Raw genomic sequence first — 22,114 nt, 5'->3', positions numbered from 1 at the left:
AACTGGGGTTGGATTCATAAAGCAGGTGGAACAAAGGTTTAATAATGAGTGGGGGACAACAAGAAAACAAGATAGGGTAGGCACATAGGATAGATCTATCAGATCTGTGGGCCATGTTTAAAAAAAACTGCCAGGTGCTAGGTGTAGAGACTTTTGTTTTAGTTTGGAACTCAAATTCTTACAAGTTCTTTCTCATTCACCATTGCTGACACCAAGTAGTGATCACTATGTTTAGTAAACACAAATATATATGAATAAGAACTAAAAAAAATAACTTTATTGTGAAGCAGTAGGCAACATCTTCAGACCCTTGGGCTCTCTCTCTCTCACTAACTAACAGTCGCAACCTAATGGAGGGATCATCTCCCAATTTCCAACTCTTCTAAATTAGGGAGTGTCTCTAAAAATGATCACTTTTATCACTACACCAAGTAGGAGAAAAGTTAAGAAGCTGATTTTTTAAATGATCAGTAGCTCTACTGACAGTTTCTTATTGTTTCCTAGGTCTAAAAGCAACTAAGTAAAAATGATACTATGGGATGATAAGTAGGATTAGAGGAACATTAATTTTCAAGAAAGCTTTGGGTGGAATTAGTCCAAACCTGAGTGTTATACAGTTCAGATTTTTTCTTACTTTTCATGCATCATTTTTACAACCTGTTTGTTCTGGAACAGAATGGAAGAATATACCAAAGGATGCTTGTATTACCATATTTCTGGTTCTGCCAGAATAGCTAAGTAAAATAAACTTAAAGTGGAAAACTAATTACATTTGCATCCATATTTTAAGACTAAGTGGGTGCAGCTACACTGCAGAGTTGACTAATTAGCTCCTCAGTAAAGTGTCCTAGTCTACTCATGCACCTGCATTAGGACATAGTAAATTAATTAATTCCACCATAGGGTAGTACTGTCCAGAACAGTACTGTCTACAGTGGAGTACTTATATGTGCTGCAATGCACATGTAGACTGTGACAGGGGTGGGCTGGGGCATAAGGATGCTACAGTATGGGGGCTGCCTGCCTCCTAACCCCACACTGTAACATCTCTATGCCCCAGCCAGCCCCTCCACCACCTGATACCTCCACCGGGAGCCTGAGACTGACCCCTATGTTGCCCTGAGGGGTCAGGCCAATGCTCAGGATCTCAACACTGCACTGTTAGACAGGAGGGCATGGTGTACAATTGCACCTGCATATGTAGAAATCAATTAAGCACACATACACTCACTAGGTGCATACACCCCTACTAGGCACACACACTCACACTAGCAACTCAGTTACACACACGTTCAAAATAAACAGTCTAGGTTCATGCACCACCTATCACCAGTTTAAGCCCATACATGCTACACACACCAAATTTAAACAGAATCAGTTACCAGATACCAACACCTGCACATCCAATACACATATGTGGATTACTAATTCATATACCACACACACACAATGATATCTATATATGTATATTCACTAATTCACATACATACCACCCACCTATATGTACACACAGGTGAGTATCTAAGTTGGGTGCTGTGATGTATATGTATGTATGTATGTGCTTGGTGTACTTGAGATACCTAGGGAAAGGTTAAGATAAGAAAGTTGAAGGGTAGGAAGTGAAAGTTGCTGGGAGTGAAAGTTACTGGAACTGGGATTAGAACCGGTAGACTAGAAGGGCCTGGGCTGAAGAACTGAGGTTCAGGGGTAACTTTAGGTTAATTTATCTTAATTGATTAAAAGACAATGCCCAAAGCCTGCAAAAGAGGGGAGTCATGCTGGGACAAAGGCTGGGTCTGGAGGCAGAGCTACAGGGGAGCTGAAAAGGTAGGTGGGGAGAGGGAAAATGGGACTAAGGTAAACTGTGGGTGTTAAAGAGGTGTGGGGATCCAGAGGATGGCTCTGGGGCAGCTAGAGAAGTTGCAGAGAGCAGAAGTAGGTGCTGGGAGCTGGAGAAAGGCTCCAGCTGCTGGAGAAAACTGTAGGCCAGCCACAAGGAGCTGGGAAGCTGCAGTTAGTGGGGGGCGGGGGGGGAGAACTGCAGAAGGTGTGGGGGAAGCCCGAAAACAGAAACACGGACAGCAGAAAATCACAGGAAAAGCAGCAGGAGAGACTGAAAGGTGGCAAGAAAGCAGAAAAAGGCAGCAGAAAGTCACAGGGAAAAGACAGTAGTTGGCACGGGAGGCTGAAAGGGAACAGGGACAGCAGGAAAGCAAGGAGAGGCTGAGAAGTGTCAGAAAAGGGGAGACAGAATTGGGAGGAGATCAGGAAACTAGTGGAGAGTGGTGTCTGGAGCTGTGAGAGAGAAAGAGAACGAGGCTGGAATTTAAGATAGGGAAGGGACTGGGATTCAGTAAAACATGACCCAACTTGGGGTTGCAAATGACAGTGGTTTTATTGAACAGGGGAGATGGTGACACAATGTCTTATTGGTTCCCTTGCACCCCACCCCACACACACATATGCACACACAATGGCAGCAGGGGTTAGAGAGGCTTGGTGCAGGGGCTGAAGTCCACTGAAGTCCAGGAGGAAAGAGAGAGAGAGAGAGAGAATCCAAATTGTAGGAGAAGGTGTGCATCTACCTATCCCAGGCTGGAAGTTCATCCTCTATGGCCAGTCGGGGTCTCCTTCAGCTTGGTGTTGTCCAGAGGGGGTCACTGGCAGGGCCTCTGGGGTGGATAGGTGATGTGAAGCTGGTGTGGTCCAGATGGAAATGGCATTTCCACTGGGTCTATTTTCACTGTCCCTTTTTATAGGGGCAGACCTTGTGTGACCCTAGTGACAGGAGGCATGCCCAGGCAAGGGTCAGCCCCTAGCATACGGAGCATGTGTGCTCCATGCAGGGATGTGCAGTTTTGGGTGTCTGTAATGGTGGGGTACAATGGTAGAGTTGATGGTTCTGCAGGGTTTTTTGTCTTTCAAGTGCTGGTCTTGCCTCTGTTCCTGGGTGAGGTCTGTGGTTCCTGGATGAATCAATGCGAGGTGATGGCCCAGTCATTACAGGCCATTCAGTAGAGGCCTGCTACCATTGTATTTCAATCATTCCCAATCACATCCATTCATCCAGGAACCAATTTACATGAAAAGGATATTTGACTCATACAGTTGTGACACAGAGGAGGCCCAGGCAGAGGACACAAGGTGGAGACTTGACATATAAAATGGAAACTTGACATGACTTTGTTTCACTTACAAACAAAGGCCTAAACCATACAGTATCCATATGAAACAAAAATCAATACAAAAATTATAATAATACAATATACAACAGTAAAAATCAATACAAACCTGTTGGTGTCACTAGGCATAACCCCAGGTAACTCAGAGGGATAGAAGACCACGAGCGTGGAGGAAGTCCTTCTGCTCTGGGCTCAGACGAGCCAGGACCCCCCCTTGCCCAACCTTTGTAACCCTTTCTATGGCGCCTGCAATCTCCTGTCCTTCTGGAAAACAGGCAAGCTAAAACTGTTATCTGTGGAATGCAAGGGCACCGCTCGGAGAGAGAAGGGAGGAGGGAAAGGGGAGGAAGAGGGGGGCCGGCTGGTGGAAAATCACTGATAGTAAACTGACTAGGGTATAAAAAATTCCACTGTTGCAGGGTTAAGTGCGCAGGATTTGAGACAATACAGTCTCCCTGTGCCTTTTACTTGAGCTCAAATAAACTGTCTGCTTCTCCCCCCAGTGTGTTTATTTGGCACAACGCACACCGGGCAACGAACCCAATTGTTGCCTCTCTCGGGCACCTTGTGCCGGCAACAGTTTTTGGCGCCCAGCATGGGGCTCGAGGTTAACATTTTGCCTTGCCCGGATCCCTCCCGGGGTCAACAACTTGTGGCAACAACCGACGCCTAGCGCGCACCGGTGGTTTCATTGAGGGCCTTGGCAGAGATGTGGTTTGATCGACCCCGGAGGGCACAATGGTGCAACGCGCTCTAATAGTGGAGAAGCGATCATGGGTGGTGGTGTGAAACCGGTCCCTCGGACGAGGTAGGATAAGCTCAGCAGTCTGAGCATTGCTTGTTAAGACCTGGGGATGCCCAGTGTCTCCCTGTAGGACCTGGGGACGCCCAGTGTCTCCCTGGAGTATGGGGCAGGGACAGAGTATGGTTGGCAGGGCACGGTGTACACCCTTAGAATGCATTCTGACTAATTGGAAACTGTTTAAGTCAGATTTAATGACTAAAAATAATCTTAAAAGGTTCTGTACAGTGGAATGGCCTCAATATCAACTGGAGGATCAGGAAAGGTGGCCTCTGGAAGGGTCAATTAACTACAATTCAATCCTCCAATTACTCCTGTTTTGTCAGCGGATGGGTAAGTGGAATGAACATTTGTATGCACAATTGTTTATTGCTTTACGAAATAAGACAGATATTTTGCAGAAGTGTAATTTGACTCCGACAGGATCGGTAGTTGTCAGTGTTGAGTCTCAGCATTCCCCCCCAACCACTGTAATGCCAGAGTCGGTGTCCCCTTCAGCTTTAACACCTCCACCATATAAAGATCAGATGCCCCCGTTTCCAGAGATCCCTCCCTTAGTGGGATTTTACCCTTTACTTACTGAAACTGTAATAGCCCGGCCTGGGGCAGATGGGCGTGCAGCCCAGACCATGCAAGTATACACCCATGTACCTTTTAACCCAGTGGACCTGGTGGCTTTTAAGGCACAGGCTGGAGAATTTTCAACTAGCCCGAGTAAGTTTATCTCTGTCTTTGAGGGATGTTTAGCTAGTCACAAGCCTGATTGGGATGATTGTAATATCCTTATACGAACCTTATTATCTGAAGTAGAGCGGAATCAAGTTATTTCCAAAGCAAGGGAGGAAGCACAGCAGAGGCATGAAAGGAATCCCGTCAATGTTCCTGGTCCGGCAGATGTGGTTCCCCTAGCAGACCCTAAAAGGGACCCTAACAACCCTGTGGATCATACCCGTCTTACCTCTTACAAAAAAAGGAAGGCTTAATCCTGGAGACTGCAAACAGGGTGTATACCCTCAGAAAGGAAGAAAAGGAAAAGAGACAAGTTAGAATGCTAGTAGCAGCAGTACAGGCTGGAGTCAGAGAAAGGCCACAAGAAGGTGGGAGAGGCAGAGGTATAAGGGGTCGTGGGCGCGGGCGCCCTGGCCCACAAGAAAGATGCCTGGGACGGAACCAGTGTGCCTTATGTCGGCAAGAGGGACACTGGAAGAATGAATGCCCAGAGAAAGGGAGAAACTGTACTTCTGTAATGGCAGCAGAAGGACAGGAGTAGGGGTGTCAGGGGAAATGGACCACCCTACCCCCGGAACCCCGAGTAAAAATGCGGGTGGGGAATTCAGAAATTGATTTTTTGGTAGACTCTGGGGCAGCACGGACCGCTGTAAATCCACTTCTTCAACTTCCCGTAGTGGACTCTCTCACTGTGGTGAGTGCCATGGGAAAAAAAGACTCAGTGCCCAGTGTATGCTCCTGCAGAATGTGCTCTGGGAGACCAGGCTCTTTCTCACAAATTGGTCTACCTTCCAGATTGCCCAACACCCCTGCTAGGACGAGACCTGCTTTGTCGATTAGGTGCATCACTGCATTTTACCCAGGATGAAATAACCCTCGCATTGCCCCCTGAAAATGTATGGATAATGACCCTCACGACTGAACCCTCGGCTATGAACGCTCCCCCCCCCGAAGTGGAACCAGTGGGAAGACCAGGTATACCCTTTGGTGTGGGCAAGGGGGGTCCCCAGAAAGGCTACACATCAAACCCCCATTAATATCCAACTACTACCAGGAAAAGGTCTGGTACGAATCAAGCAGTACCCAATCAAAAGGGAAGCCAGAGAGGGACTGCAAGAGACTATAGACCGTTTCCTAAAGTACAGCATACTGCGAGAGTGTCAGTCAGCCTGGAACACTCCTATCTTGCCTGTACTAAAGCCTGATGGCACATATCGACTGGTGCAGGACCTAAGGGCGGTTAACGAACGGGTTAAAACTATTTATCGCCTCGTCTCAAACCCGTATACCTTGCTGGCCTCCATAGGGGGGGCAGTATACTCATTTCTCAGTTCTGGATTTGAAAGATGCTTTCTTTACGATTCCAGTTGATCCCCCCTCTCAGGAGATATTCTCTTTTGAATGGGAGGACAGAAAAGGGTTAAGAAACAACTTTGTTGGACAGTATTAGCCCAGGGATTTAAGAACTCTCCTACCCTTTTCGGCCAGTCCTTAGCTAAAGACTTGGAGGAGTGGAATAATGAGCATGAAGTTCTCTTGTTACAATAGGTGGATGATTTATTAATATAAATTTATTAATATAGCCGTAGATTTAAACTCTTGCCTTAATGCCACTGTAAGCCTCCTGAACTTTATTGGACTTTGAGGATATCGGGTGGCTCGGTACCAACCTAAGCTTTTGGAGAACCCTGAAGTGACTCTGCAGCCCTGCCCCTCCCTTAACCCGGCTACTCTCTTACCTGAAATGGAAGAACAAGAGCATGATCTGCCAGGAGGCCTCTCTGCAATGGCCTGATGCTTTGCCCCTTGCTTTGCTTCGTATCTGTGCCCTCCCCAAGGGAAGATTAGGGCTTAGCCCCTTTGAAATTATGTTTGGAAGGGCATGGCCTATGAACGGGACGCCGGTTCTAGCAGGGGAGTGGGAAATAGGATGTAATATTTTGTCACAGTATATGTGCTCTCTGTCTGCTGTTCTTTCTTCTCTCCATAGGTACACTAAAGACTTGCAGCCTCTTCCACTGGATGTTCCAGTCCACTCGTTACAGCTGGGGGATTTCGTGCTCGTTCGTACCTGGAAGGATGAGCCCCTCCAAGAGAAGTGGAAAGGACCTCACACTGTCCTACTAGTTTCCCACACAGTGGCAAAGGCCAAAGGACACAAGAACTGGATTCATCACGAGACAGATTTGGCATGATCTTTCTCCCGTTGTATGGAGTAGGCCGGTTAGCCAAGCTGTATCGTCAACTTTCTGCGTTTCTTACAAAATTTGCCAATGACACTTTAGCTATTGAAAAGAGCCTTAACTCTGAGATTTATCAACTTCATTTATTATCTCTTCAAAACCGTCAGGCTCTAGATTATGTTTTAGCATCTCAGGGTGGGGTATGTGCTCTAATTGGGAACAAATGTTATACTTATATCCCAGAAAATTCCCAAGATATTAACAAACACATTTTGTCAGCCGAACAGGCTTTTGAGGAGTGGAAAAGTCAGGAACGTGAAACCACTGTTTTTGATTCTCTCTGGAGCTAGTTTCCCAACCTCGGAGGCCTAGGAATGGGCATCCTTCACCTCCTGGTCACCGGTGTTGTGTTGTGTTTAATTACCCTCCTCTTATTTGCGTGCTGTAATGCCCTCCTGCGCAAAGTCTGTGCACCCCCCTCCCCGAGCGCTTCACTATGCCCCTGCATTGAAGATCCCAATCCTCAAACACTCAATCACTTTTTATCTTCAGGATATGAGAAAACTCAGCCAAAACTTTGTTGAGTATCCTCAAAGGGGGGAGTTGTTGGTGTCATTGGGCATAACCCCAGGTAACTCAGAGGGATGGAAGACCACGAGCGTGGAGGAAGTCCTTCTGCTCTGGGCTCAGACGAGCCAGGACCCCCCCTTGCCCAACCTTTGCAACCCTTTCTATGGCGCCTGCAATCTCCTGTCCTTCTGGAAAACAGGCAAGCTAAAACTGTTATCTGTGGAATGCAAGGGCACCGCTCGGAGAGAGAAGGGAGGAGGGAAAGGGGAGGAAGAGGGGGGCCGGCTGGTGGAAAATCACGGATAGTGAACTGACTAGGGTATAAAAAATTCCACTGTTGCAGGGTTAAGTGCGCAGGATTTGAGACAATACAGTCTCCCTGTGCCTTTTACTTGAGCTCAAATAAACTCTGTCTGCTTCTCTCCCCAGTGTGTTTATTTGGCGCGACACACACCAGGCAACTAACCCAATTGTTGCCTCCCTCGGGCATCTTGTGCCAGCAACAAACCTAATAATTATACAATATAAAACAGTGGATATCCAAAACTAAAAACTTTCTACCAAAATAAAAATGTTAAAGCTTATCCTAAGTCCGAGCTCACTTATACTCATCTATAGGAAATAGAGAGGGAGTGAAAAAGTCAGAAATGATTGGGGAAGGGGAGGGAATGCATTTTAAAATAAATTAAAAAAAGAAAAACTGGGGGTTTTTCTACACCTAGATCTCCTGACAGCCTGGGGCTGCTCCACTCTGGCTTGAATTGCTGCAGTCCTCGGCTCACATGTAAACACTGCACCTGTGAGCAGTTTTCTATAGTTCAAACTGTACCCGAGTTTATCACTCTGGCTTAATAGCACATGTAGATGCACCCAAAGGGTGTGAACAGCTTTAGAAAAAGCTTCTTCCTAAGAACCCACCATAGCTGGTTCTGTATTTATGTGCACACTCATATCTAATGTATCAAATGTATCTAATGTATTTTATTAAGCTTCTCAGTTTAATCAAGGCTTTCTTACCCAGGAAATCTCCAGGACAAGAAGGAAACACAGTGATGTTTTTAATATTATCATGAACTAGAGTGAGGACTGAAGAAAACCAGGTTAGTAAGTGGTATCTTGAGTTTTTAGTTGAATCTAAGTGCAAGCAGTATAGCAGCTTCCATTGACTTTGCCCCAAACTAAGTCTCAGTAAAACATGACATTTGTGGCTAGTCCTATGTTTTAATACTGCAAGTTTTACTGGTGTCTATCAGACTCCACCAAATCCATTTTTGACACCTACTTCAAGTAAGTTTGTCACAGTCAAGTATCTCAATTGTACTTGAGGAAAAAGCCTGGTTCACAAGTCAGTATTCCTAATTAGCACAGTTGACCTTTTCAATAGTACCCTCAAAATTTTAAATGCCTTCTAATTACCTGAAAGTTTACCAGGAACTTTTGAATAATGTTTCAAATGTTTCTGAGATCTTTAGATATTTAAAACAGTATTAAATATGTTCCAAGTGCAGAGCATAGTTCTGAAGACACAGTTTTCCCAAGATATTGTTCTGTAAATTGTAAAGGCAAAGTAAATCATCCAAAAAAGTAGTAGTCAGCAGCCCTATATTGGCTACAGACCCATTGGACTATCATACGTTATCAGTGACTATTAAGTGGGAGACATGCACACTACACCTGGCATTTGTCTGCCAGTTTTCTTATTGTCACCATGATCGATGCTTGTTCACTGTTTTGAAAATACTTCAAAACACCATTACATTTTGGCAGACAAAAGGGCTTAGTTTTGAAGCTGCGTGGGTGTGGAAAAAATGAGAAAACTCATATGTTGCGGACTAATGATTGGTATGTTTGTTTAGCCAGTGAACTATATATTATTTCACTGATGTGTATATTTTGTCATTTCTCTCATTTTGAAATATCAAGGAGATGCATTATACTAAAAACATCCTGAATCACAGTCTTTGAAATGTTAACACCAACATTTGAAAGAAAGAACTTTGTCTTTTCATTAGAACTAGCTGGGAAACAAGAATGTCTTTCTTGAAAAAGAAATGTTTAGTTGTCTTGCAAGGGCTGGGGGTGTTTTGTTTTCTTTATTTTTGTTTTAAGTTTTTTTGTGAAAGAGAGAGAGAGTCAGAAACCGAACAGGCCAACACATCAGTGCCTGAAGTGTGGTAGACCCAGGTTCAAGTCCTTACTGAAACTAGACAGTCTCTCAGCTCCATGTTTTAAATGAGAAATTCCATGCTGGACTTGGAAAAAGTTTTGTCAAGGCTGATGTGTTTCAGATGAATCAGCATTTCAAAAATATCAAAAAAAAATTCAAGTAGCTCTACTCTTCACCTTCTTTATAAACCACAACTCTGTGAAATTCATGCTTATTATCACTGTGCCTGGGTTAACATTGATTGTTGTCTAATCAGAGCTTAAAGACAGCAGAGATTTGTATCTCTTGACTGTTTTGCTCTTGGGAAATGGATTTTTGTTGCTATTTGAACATCAACTTGTTTTTTTTTTCTATATAGCAAATATCAAACTGTTTCTTATCATAAGAATAACAGAAAAGACTCTTGGCTACCTTGGACCATCTGGCTTTTACTTTAAACTGAAACAGATACTGCAAGTGATCCAAAGCAGTTTTTGTTCAATATATTATTCAAACAGCATACTATACTGTATGGAGCTGCTTGTAGAGTGTGTATAAGCAATACTCTTACACTCAGGGGTGAAATCCTAACCTCACTAAAGTCAGTTGGTTTTTTGCCATTAACTACAACAGGGCCAAGATTTTATCCAAGATTTCCAGTGTGAATAATTACACATAAGAATTCAACATTCATTTCCTGAGAGTGGTCTGTGATATCTGCTTAAAGCTGACTGTTTTGGTGAATAACTTCCAGCAAACTTATTTATTAGATTATTTACAGAAAATAAACCATGATGGTTGTGAACACCATAAAGTTCTTTTTAAAATTCAGGCTACCACTCATTGAAGCCGTGAATGTCTTTTTTATTAACTTCATTAATATCAGGCCTACTGAGTGACAAAGATTTGAGAAAAAGATCCCTGGTTTGGTTCTGCCTTAAGAAAAATTCCAGCATTAACATTGGCAAAGTATTATGAAGCCATTTGCTTCGAAGTGCTAAATTAGTACAAAGTATTAGATGAACATTATGAAGCATGGAAAACTAGATAGACAATATTTGCCTGATAAAGTTGGACAGTAAAGGTAAATTAATTAATTTACATTAAATCACTTGTTAATGTTATTAGTTTCAAGTACTAATTTAATGCAGTACTGTCTTGATCTTTCTATAAAAACAAAAGGAAAAATAATAAAATAGGGTCAGCAACACATCTCTCATACAAAGACTGTAGTGAATTCCTTGTAGAAATATTTTTGTGAGGCTCAGATATGAGCATAAACCCTGCATTACTAGTCTTCCATAGTTTTTAAGAGCAGAGAGGTCTGCAGGAGCTACCACCAAAGGGGAAGTCTTAGACTCCTTCTACCTTCACTACAAGCAGAAGATCCAGTTGCTTCCAGGGCGAGGGAAAGGTGCCAGGTAGCTCCTGCGAAACTGCTTGCCTGTCCATTTGTCTGATTGTTGCCTTCCAACTTCATCAGTATTCTGTTCTGTTAAGCATCAGTTTAAGAGGGCTGTGGCAGAATGCCCTCTCTGTCTCTCCCCAAACTCTGCTGTCAGGCAGGTAACCATTCTGACAATTTGGTTACCATGGTCACTGCAGAGGGCGGACATCCCTGGCCCCATCGGCTTCAGGTAACCCTAAGTTGTAACCTGAGCTGGATACATTCCTGATGGAGGGGGAAACCTGCTCCCTCTGCCTACTGTCAGAGCAAAATTTTGTATGTATGCTGATAACACAGAGAGTTAGATCTGAACATGCGCAGACAAGCCTAGCAAGCAGAAAATTCCACTGCATGCCCTGCTCGACCCCAAGGCTTGTCAATCAAGACTGCCATAACGCACATGCTCAGTTTACTCAGAGCATGAGGTAATCTGATCTAACGCACATGCTCAGTTCACTGACTGCATAATGTAATTGGACTAGAAATTTCTATGAAGCGAGCAGCCTGATTGGCCACTAAATTCATATAAAAGGCTTGTGACCTCCCCACCCAGTGTGGTGAGGTGGTGTGTGTGTGTTTTGGAGGAGAGACTGTGCTCGACCTGTGAGCAGAGGCTAGGGACTGTTTCACAGGGAGAGAACAATCCTTAGAGCAGAGGCTGCGGCTGCAGGGGCTACTCCTAAGGAGGGCTTCTAGCCCACTGGTCTCTTCCTCGCTGCAATTTTGGCTATTCGATTCCTCTTCATTTCCTGTCTTGATCTTTTGGCTACTGGAATGATTCTGGCACTGACCCTGACCACGATTTCGATCAACCTGACTTACTGAGATCACGGCTTTACCTCATCATACCCAGCACTGACCTCAGCATCGTTATCTATCAACTTCAGCATTGATTCCACTTTGGACTGGCATCACAACGTGTTACAGTTTTGTTGTTCGTATCTCTTAATGAGCTGTTAACCAGCCCTGGGACTTAAAGAGTGGGCAGCCACCCCTATCCCTCGCGGGGTAGATAGCAAGGGCTCACTCCGGAACCCTGTGGGCCAACAGACCCCTCTGTTGTTCGTTTTGGTAGCACTGTAACTGAAACAAACTTCCTACCTATGCTACAAAAGTGTAAGTAAATACAATTCAACTATTTTTAAAACGGCGCGATTCTGCGTACCGCTCAGACTCCTTGCCGCTAATCCCGCCTGTTCCGTATACGAACCCTCGGCCCAACGTGACCTTAGGGCCTTTATTCCCTGACACCTACATGACTGACCTCATACACCTGGACAGGGGCTTAAATTCCCTATTGTTGAAAGTAATGTCATCATGACTGGGAAGGGTCAAGAGACCCGGCCAATCTACCCGGCAACCAGTGATGCATTTCAAATTTGTTGGCCAACAGCTGGTGACCTTCATTGGATCAGGTAAAAGAGTTCATAAGGTCTATATAAGTACTGCCCAGGAAGCAGGGTAGCAGCCATGATGAAAACTCTCAGAGAAGCTGGACCGTCTGAAACTCACTCTCTCTCTTGAAACTCATGGTCAATGAGCTGCTTGCCTCCAGATGAAATCTCCACCTGCTTCTGGATGATACTTGTAAGTAAGTGACTTTAGATCTAACTAGATATATAGCTTGCAATAACACAGATGCATACTCAAAGGCTACCATGCCACTGTTTGCTCTGAGGGCTTTCTATGATATTACTCTACCCTGTAACCTATTCCAGACATACTTCTTGTAACCAATAAAGTTCCCTTTTGTACCTAGCATGGGAGACTTATTGGGAGAGGGCCTAGATTATGCCTTGGGGTCCCCTTGGTTCAGCTGATGAAGGGAGACCACTATTTGTGCTTCAGAATGAGGGAAGTACCCCAAGTTCTTGCAGTGAGCCAAGTATCCTCAACGACTACTAGGCCTGTGTTTCCTAGGGGGCACAGGGCCAAGATCAATCCAGACCCGGGGTGATGGCAGCATTATCCCCAGGCTTGTAGAGGGTAGTGGTGCTCCAGGAAGGGGGTCAGCCAGATGTGAGGTGCCCCCAGGGAGGCACTTGGAGCCAGGAAGGTGGTCAGGTACAGTGGGGTGAGTGGCTCAACACAGGAGCACCCCGTACTGGCCTGCCACAAGTGCCAATAAACTGAGTGAAGCCAAGAGAGGCAGAGATGCTACTTATGCAGGGAGAGAAGCAGCACAGGAGATGTGATGTGGATACTCATATTCACAAGTAAAACAGATCTGATGAAGGGCTGAGATGAAACTGGAGTTGCCCAAGGAGTATAGAAGGGAGTGCAAACAGGAAGTAAAGGAGAAGACTCTAGAAGGAAAGTGGTAAATAGCCCAAAATATGAAAGGACAGTATGGAAACTGGAATATTGGAGGACAGTTTAATCTTGTGGAAAAAATAATGTAGAGAGCTGTCAGAAATAACTTGGTTGGGGAGCTCCTTAGGGAGATGGAAGCAGAACTTTAAGGTCTGTCCATAACAATAAAGAGATTACAGGAAGTTCCTTATCCCAATTATATATCTGTTGGCAGTTATACAATGCATATTTGTTATAGGTAATGTTACTAAAAACATTAGGGAGGAGGAAAGGTAAGGCAGTTTAGACACATTCCCTGCGAACCGAGCCATTTACTAAAATCAATTGAAATTAAGAATGTAGCACAACGCAGTATTCCAAATTTGAGCAGAAACCTGATGAGTCTCCCAACCTGAGTATTTGTTTAGCATGGTAGTGTCCTGAGGTAGTTCCTAGGCCAGAGTATCTCCCAAGAGAAAAAGGCAAAAAGGCATATTGTGGAAAAAATCTCTAACATATGCTGGGGTCATTGTAGAAGTGACCCACAACTGACTCTTTTTGTTTTCCCCTCTACAGACAGTTACAGCCACTAAATATTGGTTCAGCTAATCATTGTTGCAAATAGGAAATTGGTACATCACTGACAACATACCTACAGCCTGAAAAAACTAGAACCAATTTCTGTAGAAGAGCAAGTCTGAGGCAGAAGGGTGGCAAATGAAAGAAATCCATTTTTTCTTCTCTTTAGGAAGCAGAACTCTATTATTTAAAAGCATTTTCTTTTCAGATATCTCTTGAATCAGTCTCTATACAAACAATATATAGAGAGTGTACTTGTTTACATATGTTGTTAACAACAAGTATCCAAAGGGGTTTTGCTGGAAAAAGTAAAAAAAAATACTTTGAAGTAAAGCAAGAATTTTGCAGGGGACATAAAAATGTGGGGAGGTAAGGAGAAAAATCTAATGACACTACAAATTCATCTGAAATGATACAATAAAAAGACATTTAAAACCATTCTGGATTTAGTTTCTTTACACATCATTAATATCTACTGCCTCAAGTCACTTCAAATCAAGCATCCAAGCACTTTATCTTAAGTTAAAAGTTTGCCTTGCTTCAAAGAAAATCTAAAATTGTAGAACAAAAAAAATTAAAATATTACACGTTAAACAGTGCTGAAATCTAGGGCAGGATGAATGTTGCAAGAAGAAATGAAGAAAGATACTGGATTGAAATTCATAGCTATCATTTTACAGATGTCATATTACATCTCATATTTTTTCCTTATTACATCTATTTGCGATGGCCTTAAATATGCAAAATCGCTAGCGATGTTGTACAAATGGGCGATGATTTAGACTTGCAGCTACTCTCTGGTCTACCTCTCATCCTTTAAAAGAATCTTGCTTGTTCAGAGATCATAGATTAAACACTGTGCTATTTACTGTTAAGTTAATTCTACATCTTATGGTTTTATTCAAGACATTGCATCCCTTTTGTAAGGATAATTTTAAAAGGAGAAATACATATATAAGCTAAGATGCTGATTCTGCAATCTCAGTATTACTAGCAATAATTAATCACATATGTGTAATGATAGATTGGGGCCTTAGTTTACAAATTTTGACACAAATTGGCTATTCTAAGTAAATTATATTTAGTAATATCAAAGCACGTACAAAAATAGTTTATACATTATCAATTAAAATAAAAACACATATTAAGAAACGATATTTCTCAGCATTTTGAACTTCATAAATTTGTATAAAGAATAAATCGTACTCACCTTTTTGCTTTTTATTCAGTTTTTAAGTTAGAGGAAGAAGAGAATGCTATAGCTTTGAAAAATCTAGATTTCTGGAAAGCATTTGCTATAAGGAATATTAGCCTTAAGGAGTCTCACTTGAAAATTAATTCATATTATCTTGAAGCTGAACTCTGTCATGTCACGTGGTTGACAAAGGGCTGAAGAACTATTTATGAAAGGCAGAGTAGTAGTAGCAAAACCAGAAGAAGAAGGGACATGAATTGGCTTATCACTGAGAATAGTACTGGGATAGCGCTTAATACCTGTATAAACATTTATCCCCTGAAATATGCTGTGACCTACACATGAAATTAATGTGACCACCCCAAAAAGAGAAGCATAGGCACTCATGTAAATGATCTTTACATGGCATAAAAAGGAGCATATACATGATATATAGCCTTTCCTAGTGCAATTTACTTAATTACACTGGAGAAAAAAATAAGATTAAAATTATGCTGCTGCATCTCAAGGTAGCTTGAGATGTTTCCTTTGCCATCTCTACCCCAATAAATGGTGTATGCTAGGGCTGTGCAAAACAGCACCATTTCATTTCAACTTCCATTTTGCCATTTTGGAGGGAGAGTGTTTTGTTTCAATGTTTCATTTAATCTTGTTTCAAAGCACTATTCCGTTTTGTTTTGTTGAAAGTGTTTTGCTTTTTCAACACTGTTTTGCTTTTTCGACGTTTTGATGTTGCACCCATAGGCTATAATAAGGAATCATAAAAATGCCTATAACATTGTCATTTCTTGTCTGATTTGAATGAAAACAATGGGCATGGTAGCCCCTGCTGAGGCCACAAAGCCTACCAAGTTTCCAGGAGATAGGTGCAGGGGTTTCTTGGAAACTGCACCTCAAGTTTCTGACAAACAAAACTTGTGATATGTGACTGTATGTGTATGTGTGTTAAGGCACAGCATTTTTCCGTCCCTCCCCCAGAGCACTGGGATTGGAAGAAACCTCAGGGAAGGATCACAGTCACTGGCCAACTACACGTGTCAATGCACATGTCAATATGAGAGCAGTCCTTCCCCTCTCTTCCCCCTCCCTCTTCTTACTTTCTTTTCATTTCCCCCTCCCTCTCCTTACTTTTGTTTCATTTCAATTTTGCTGTTTTGAGCTTGAAATGAGTCAAAACAGCATTGAAATGAAACACCCAGAGAAATTTTGCACAGCCCTACTGCATGCCATGGAGAGTACCGAATAAGGGAAAGGTTACACAAAAAATATCCAGTTCAATGCTCACCCTCTAAAGCATCCATTTCTGTCAGAGACAGAATGGTAGCTAGTTGAACCATTGGTCGAACCCAGTATGGCACTTCTTATGTTCTTTTGCAGTTTGCTCAAGACAAACCTATTACCCTGTCTGATTTAATTTCCATGGCTGTACAAAACAAATCCATATTACATTTGTATAATTGTGTCATGTGTCCAGGTCCCAATTAAAATAAATACATGAATATTTAGCATTGTGTTGTTACTAAATAGGAAAGTGAGCTAAATACTGACAAAGCAAAATTATCATTTCATCTACTCCACAACAAACTAGTCTGTAATCAATTTAGGGCAACATTTTTGTTGCTTTTTTCCCCCTTTTGATACATTTTACTTTACCAACAGTCTAGCTAGCAAAGATGCTGAGTATTCTTTTAGGCAAAAGTACCTTTTTCCAGTTGTTCTTCTTCAGATAAATTTTAGGTTAGGATTTTTTTGTACAATCCACTATTTCATTTTAAGAAATGAAAGAATACCTGATCAGAGAGTCTACATGCTGCAGTCATACAAGCTTGACACAATCAGGGTTCCAGACCAAGAACGTTTTTTATTCAAAATCTGCAAACTTTTTACTGAGACTCAAACTTTTTTTACTGACACGTGCTTTTACTGGTATATGTTCTATATTAATGTAAATGTAACCCTTTTGCTAGGCCCTGGACAGAAAGGCTGGTTTCAAATTTAGGGATTTGATACCAACCATACTAAAAAAGTCTGGTAGTCAGTAAACATTCTTGCATTAGAAACCCTGTTTGACTGCAGAAATGGTTTTACATTGTGCTGACCGTCTCCCCCAGGGATCCCCTATTCACTCAGATGCCCCCACATATATCCTGCACCATGCTGCCCTGTCCCTCCAGTCCATCCCCCAACTTGACCTTGTCCCTGGACTCCAACCTGCCACCTCTGCCTCCCCTCATCCCTGGAGCCCTTTCCCAGCTCTACAACCTTTCTCCCTATCCTACCCAGCTTGGGACCACATGTTCTTGCATACTTTTGAGGTGAGCACTGAGCAGCCATTATAGACAGATGATGGCAGGACATACAGTGGCAGCTCTACAGACTCAATGAATTGAGCCTGCTTGACATCACAGCATGTGTATAGGCACTCTAGGTGGTGCTGCTCTACTCAGTCTGTCCATCAGCACTTGAATCTATCCTCATTCCAACAGCAAGGAAGGATATTCCTTAATTTTTATGGACTTTTCCAATTTTAGTGGATGCATGGACAGGCATTTACAGACATTTGGCAACCCTGGACACACTATATTGCAAACTGAACTAAAATCAAACATTTTTGCCATTTGGGGATTTTTCTGTATAGTATTTTAAATAAAAATGGGTTGAAAAGCTGTAACAATTTAGAAAATGATGGTCCTTTTTTTTCCCCTTCACACATTGTAGGTAAAATCAAATATTTGTGTTGATATGGTACAAGGTTAGTGGCAATTAACTTTGTTAGAAGTACAGCAACCCCATCCAAAAGTCTTTAATAAAACTTTGCAGAAGTACTGAATGGAATGATAATTTTTTACATGGAGGCAGGGAGAAATATATACCTTTTTATTGGAAACTTTTTTTCAATATGCACCTCATTGCCATTTAGATGTACAGGTAGTTTAAAATACCTTTCAGGAAAAATATTGTAGTATTTTAAACAAAAAGCTATTTGGAAAAAGTAAATGTTAAATAACGAAGAATTCATATGGAATAAGCTGTGTTTTATGTGACAAAATTTACAAGAATGTTTGTGCTCTGAAAGGTCCCATCTACTGTCAGTATAGAAATTAGCTTTGCCACTGCCTCATCCCTTCCTATACTATTTATGACAGGAAAGACGTCTACTCAACCTAGCTTCCATAACAAGTTTTACCTGGGCCAAATGATAACTTAAGTTGGTAGTGGTGGAGCTATAGGATGCATGGAGGCAATGTCCTTTAGAATTTGAAAAAATGATTTAAGCTCTGAGGTTTTTTTTAAGTTTGACAGTTTCACCAGTAGTAAAACCAAACATTTTTATACCTCCTGGATATGGAACTATAATGACACTCAATGTTCTCTTACTGGAGCAGTGTCATCAAAAGAATTCAGTTCTGAGAAACAGCTTAACTATGAGTTTTTCACACGAGTCTGCAGCTATTTTTCTTAAGGCTTTCCCCCCCACTCTAAGTCTGAATGCGACCATGAGATTCAGGATGAAGAATATTTTTACAAATAAAATATAGAGAATAACTCAGGCAACAGAAAATTCAAAGTGATCCAAGCAAAGAAGTCAATGGAGCTGCTCAGATGAAACCTACAGTTACGTTCGGAGAGAGTTTGTTAAATTACAAGATTATTCTGCTGAATACATTCCTATTTTGACATATGTGAGGCTAGCCTGAAGTTGGATTGGTGTCTGTCAGTGGGCTTTATCATTTCCTGAGCTGCACATTACACCTAGGCTAGAAATAATTGTCACCAAACAAACGGATCAGCTGTGCCTTGATGTGTTGCAGCAGGGCTGTTCTGCTCTATTGGGCAAAACACACGTTGTTCCTTGTCCCCACCTTTGATGGTGTGGGACAAAGTGCAATGTGATCTCCCTAGTTTTCCTGCTCAGCCAGATCCTGGGGAGAAGGTCTGGCTGAGTGGGGAAAATGGGGCTTTCTCACTAATGGATAGGCACACTGAGATTCTCTGAGGTACCTCTCTCTAAGTGGGGAAAGTGGGCAGATGCTCTGGGGGCTTGAGGGGCCCTCAGACCCCCAGAGTACTTTGGCTGGAGAAAGCAAGCAGCACAAGCACTTCAGACTCTCCCACCACAGAGGTAATAACATAAAGTACCTTTTGTGACACAACTCATTTTCCTTTGAAGTGGCATGACAAAGGGTAGTGACTTCTATTTGCTCACAATTTGTGCCACCATAAATTTTTTTGTGATGGCATAAATGAGATGTCATGTGATATTTGTTTCCAGCCATAGTGTACTAGTTAAATTCCTTTCAGTGGACAGAATGAAGGAAAGAAGGAAAGAAAAGGGGAAGATTAATTTGACTCAGTGGTGATATCTTTGCAAGACATATCCCACCTACAGGAATAAAATAAAAGTTTGTACTGGAACATATTCATATTTTCTGAACCAAACCCATACTTATAATAGTTTGTATTTTTTCTCTTCACTGAATTTAATTAATCTCTTTATAGATGTATACACTTTGGCCACTAGGTAGAATTTCCAAGGTTCAACAATCTCTAGTTTGGTTCTTGGTAGGAAGCCAAGTTGTAGTATTTCAAATCCTTGGAGTGTAGCATAGAAATGATGATCTTTCTTATACGTAATTTTAAGAAATGCTTAGACTATATTGCTTTATTATATATAATGCATTTTTTACTATAGAATTATAGTTTATTTGGGAAGTCGAGTTGTTTAGCGACAGTGAAGGCAATAAATACATTGTATGCATTAAACATTACTAGAAATATTTCCTGAACCTCATTTGTGTTATATTTTTGTGAATAATGAAAGTGAGACTAGTGGGTTCTGGACCAATGGAGCATGAGATAAGGGCCAGTGACAAATGAAACTTAGGGAACAGAAAGGAAGAGAGTAAAGATGGAAACAGAGAAGTGATGGGGTAGAGAAACGAGCAAGAAAGAAGAGAAATGCACAGTAGAGTGGAAGAAAAGAAAACAGTAACATGGTGCAATGGGTGGCAAAAGGGAACAGAGAAAAGAGGATTAAAAATGGGTGAAGATTTCGCAGACTAACAAAATTAGCATTTGGTCAGCAGCATGTGTGTTTTTAAATAAAGAGGTCAGTTTGGACACAGATGATTCAATCAATTTTAGTCTTCTGCCTGAACATAAAAGAGGATAGTGTTGTGGGACATGCCATATTTTGAATGAAATTTATACCAATATTTTACTGCTATTGATTGCACATATTAGAATAAATTTATATTAAATTAATTTCTGCTTACCAACATATCACCTGCAAAATGAAAATCTTAAACAAAAAATAGCAGTTGTAATGTATGCATTGTTTCATAATACCTAGCATTTTGTTGCAAAATAACTATTTTTATAATTGAATGCTCCAATGGTAAACAATTCACAGTCCAGGTTCCTTGAGCAATCTGAATGCTCCACATCTATGCACACTGGGCTGTATTTTATTTTGAAGTCTCAGTCATAATAGTATAAAAATTAGAAAAATTGTTCACTTATGAATGGAAACAGGACGCGCCTTATAATATTGGGCCTGTATCAAATGCTTCAAAGGGAGGGAAAATATTTAATGAAGAATTTTGAAATAATGTACCCATAGGGGAATTTTCTTCTTTATTTATTCTTATCTCTAGAAATGTTTATTTTTTCTTGACTCTTTACAATTTCCCATTTTAATGATGTCTTGCTATAATAAGGTTTAATAACATGGGGTAATAAGTACTTTAATCTTACCTAGGTTTATACAATGCATGGGATAAGGTAGATCAGAAGAGTAATCCAAAATCCTGTATCCTGATCAGGGAGCTAGCCAATTGGAAACCATAAGGACAGAAGTGAATTTGAAATCCTTTCCTCTCTCCAAAGCATAGAAGCCTAATCTGGGCTGTAGGCATGCACCTGTTTCCACTTGAGACCAGAGACCAGATTCTCCCAAAGATATGCACCAAGGACTATTCTGCCAAAGAACTGACTAGCTCAGTGTTTCTCAACCTTTTCAGTAGCAAGTACCCGCTAACTTCTGAAAATTTTAATAAGTACCCCAACATTCAATTTTTCAGAGGATTTTATATTTACAGCCTAATGTGTGCCCTATGTTGGAAGAAAGGCTGTGTATGTAAGGCTGTGATATGACAGATGTCTGATCTGGTGTGGGTAGTGTTGCCACCTTTTACACTAGGGGTGGCAACTCAAGTATGTACCTGGGCTAGAGGTGATGTGGGCCAAAGCTAGGAGGGCTGAACACCAAATTATTACTGGGAAATTAATTTTTTTAAATTGAACCAATTTTTTGCCATAGTTTTGAGAGGAAAAGAGGGTGAGACAGAGAAAGTGTTGGGGTACCCATATACCCCCTGTCTGTGTCTCATGTACCCCCAGGGGTACACGTACCACAGGTTGAGAAACTATGGAGTAGCTCACTGTTTTTCTTCTAATACATAGACAAAGGAAGTGTTCATATGTGATATAATAGTCTTATAATTAGGACTCTCACCCAGGATATGCAAGAGCTGAATTATCTCCCTAGCCTGAAAGGAGTGGCAACCAGGTAAGCACCCTGACCTTGATGCTACTGCAAGTGCTGGCAGCCTGTACACCTCTTTGGGAAGCTGTGACACTCTACAGTAAGAGGTGGTAGATTTATAAGGCCAGAAGAAGTATGACTCAGGTCTGGTGCTTATGGTACCTAGTCTATAGGTGATATGGCTTTGTATTAAACTGAAGCCTCCCGCTTCTTGGTTCTGTGCTGTAACCACTAGACTCTTCTCTGAAACATAGACAGCACCACCAGAGCATTGGCATACAAATTAGAGACAAAACACAGAAATATAAATGTATATCCTAGGAACAAATTCAAATCAAGTGAAACCAGAAGCTACTGCATTGATTACAAAGGAGTGAGGCATTTATTCTTAGTCTGAGGTTTAGCAGGGTGGGACTGGCATTTTGTAAAGTTTATATTTTAT

General features: G+C 41.8%; 1 long non-coding RNA gene across 1 annotated transcript; it reads left to right on the top strand.

Moving 5' to 3' along the window:
• The first annotated feature begins 4,199 nt into the window (after positions 1-4,199).
• On the top strand, positions 4,200-7,709 carry LOC149868345 (uncharacterized). Its single transcript, XR_016440974.1, has 3 exons — positions 4,200-4,317; positions 5,509-5,688; positions 6,704-7,709. It is a non-coding gene; the product is annotated as an uncharacterized LOC149868345 (long non-coding RNA).
• Positions 7,710-22,114: the final 14,405 nt, after the last annotated feature.

This window comes from Crocodylus siamensis, chromosome 3 (genome assembly GCF_052110815.1).
Source record: "Crocodylus siamensis isolate JL-2025a chromosome 3, ASM5211081v1, whole genome shotgun sequence".
Classification (NCBI taxonomy): domain Eukaryota; kingdom Metazoa; phylum Chordata; order Crocodylia; family Crocodylidae; genus Crocodylus; species Crocodylus siamensis.
This window is presented reverse-complemented; position numbering and strand designations above follow the sequence as displayed.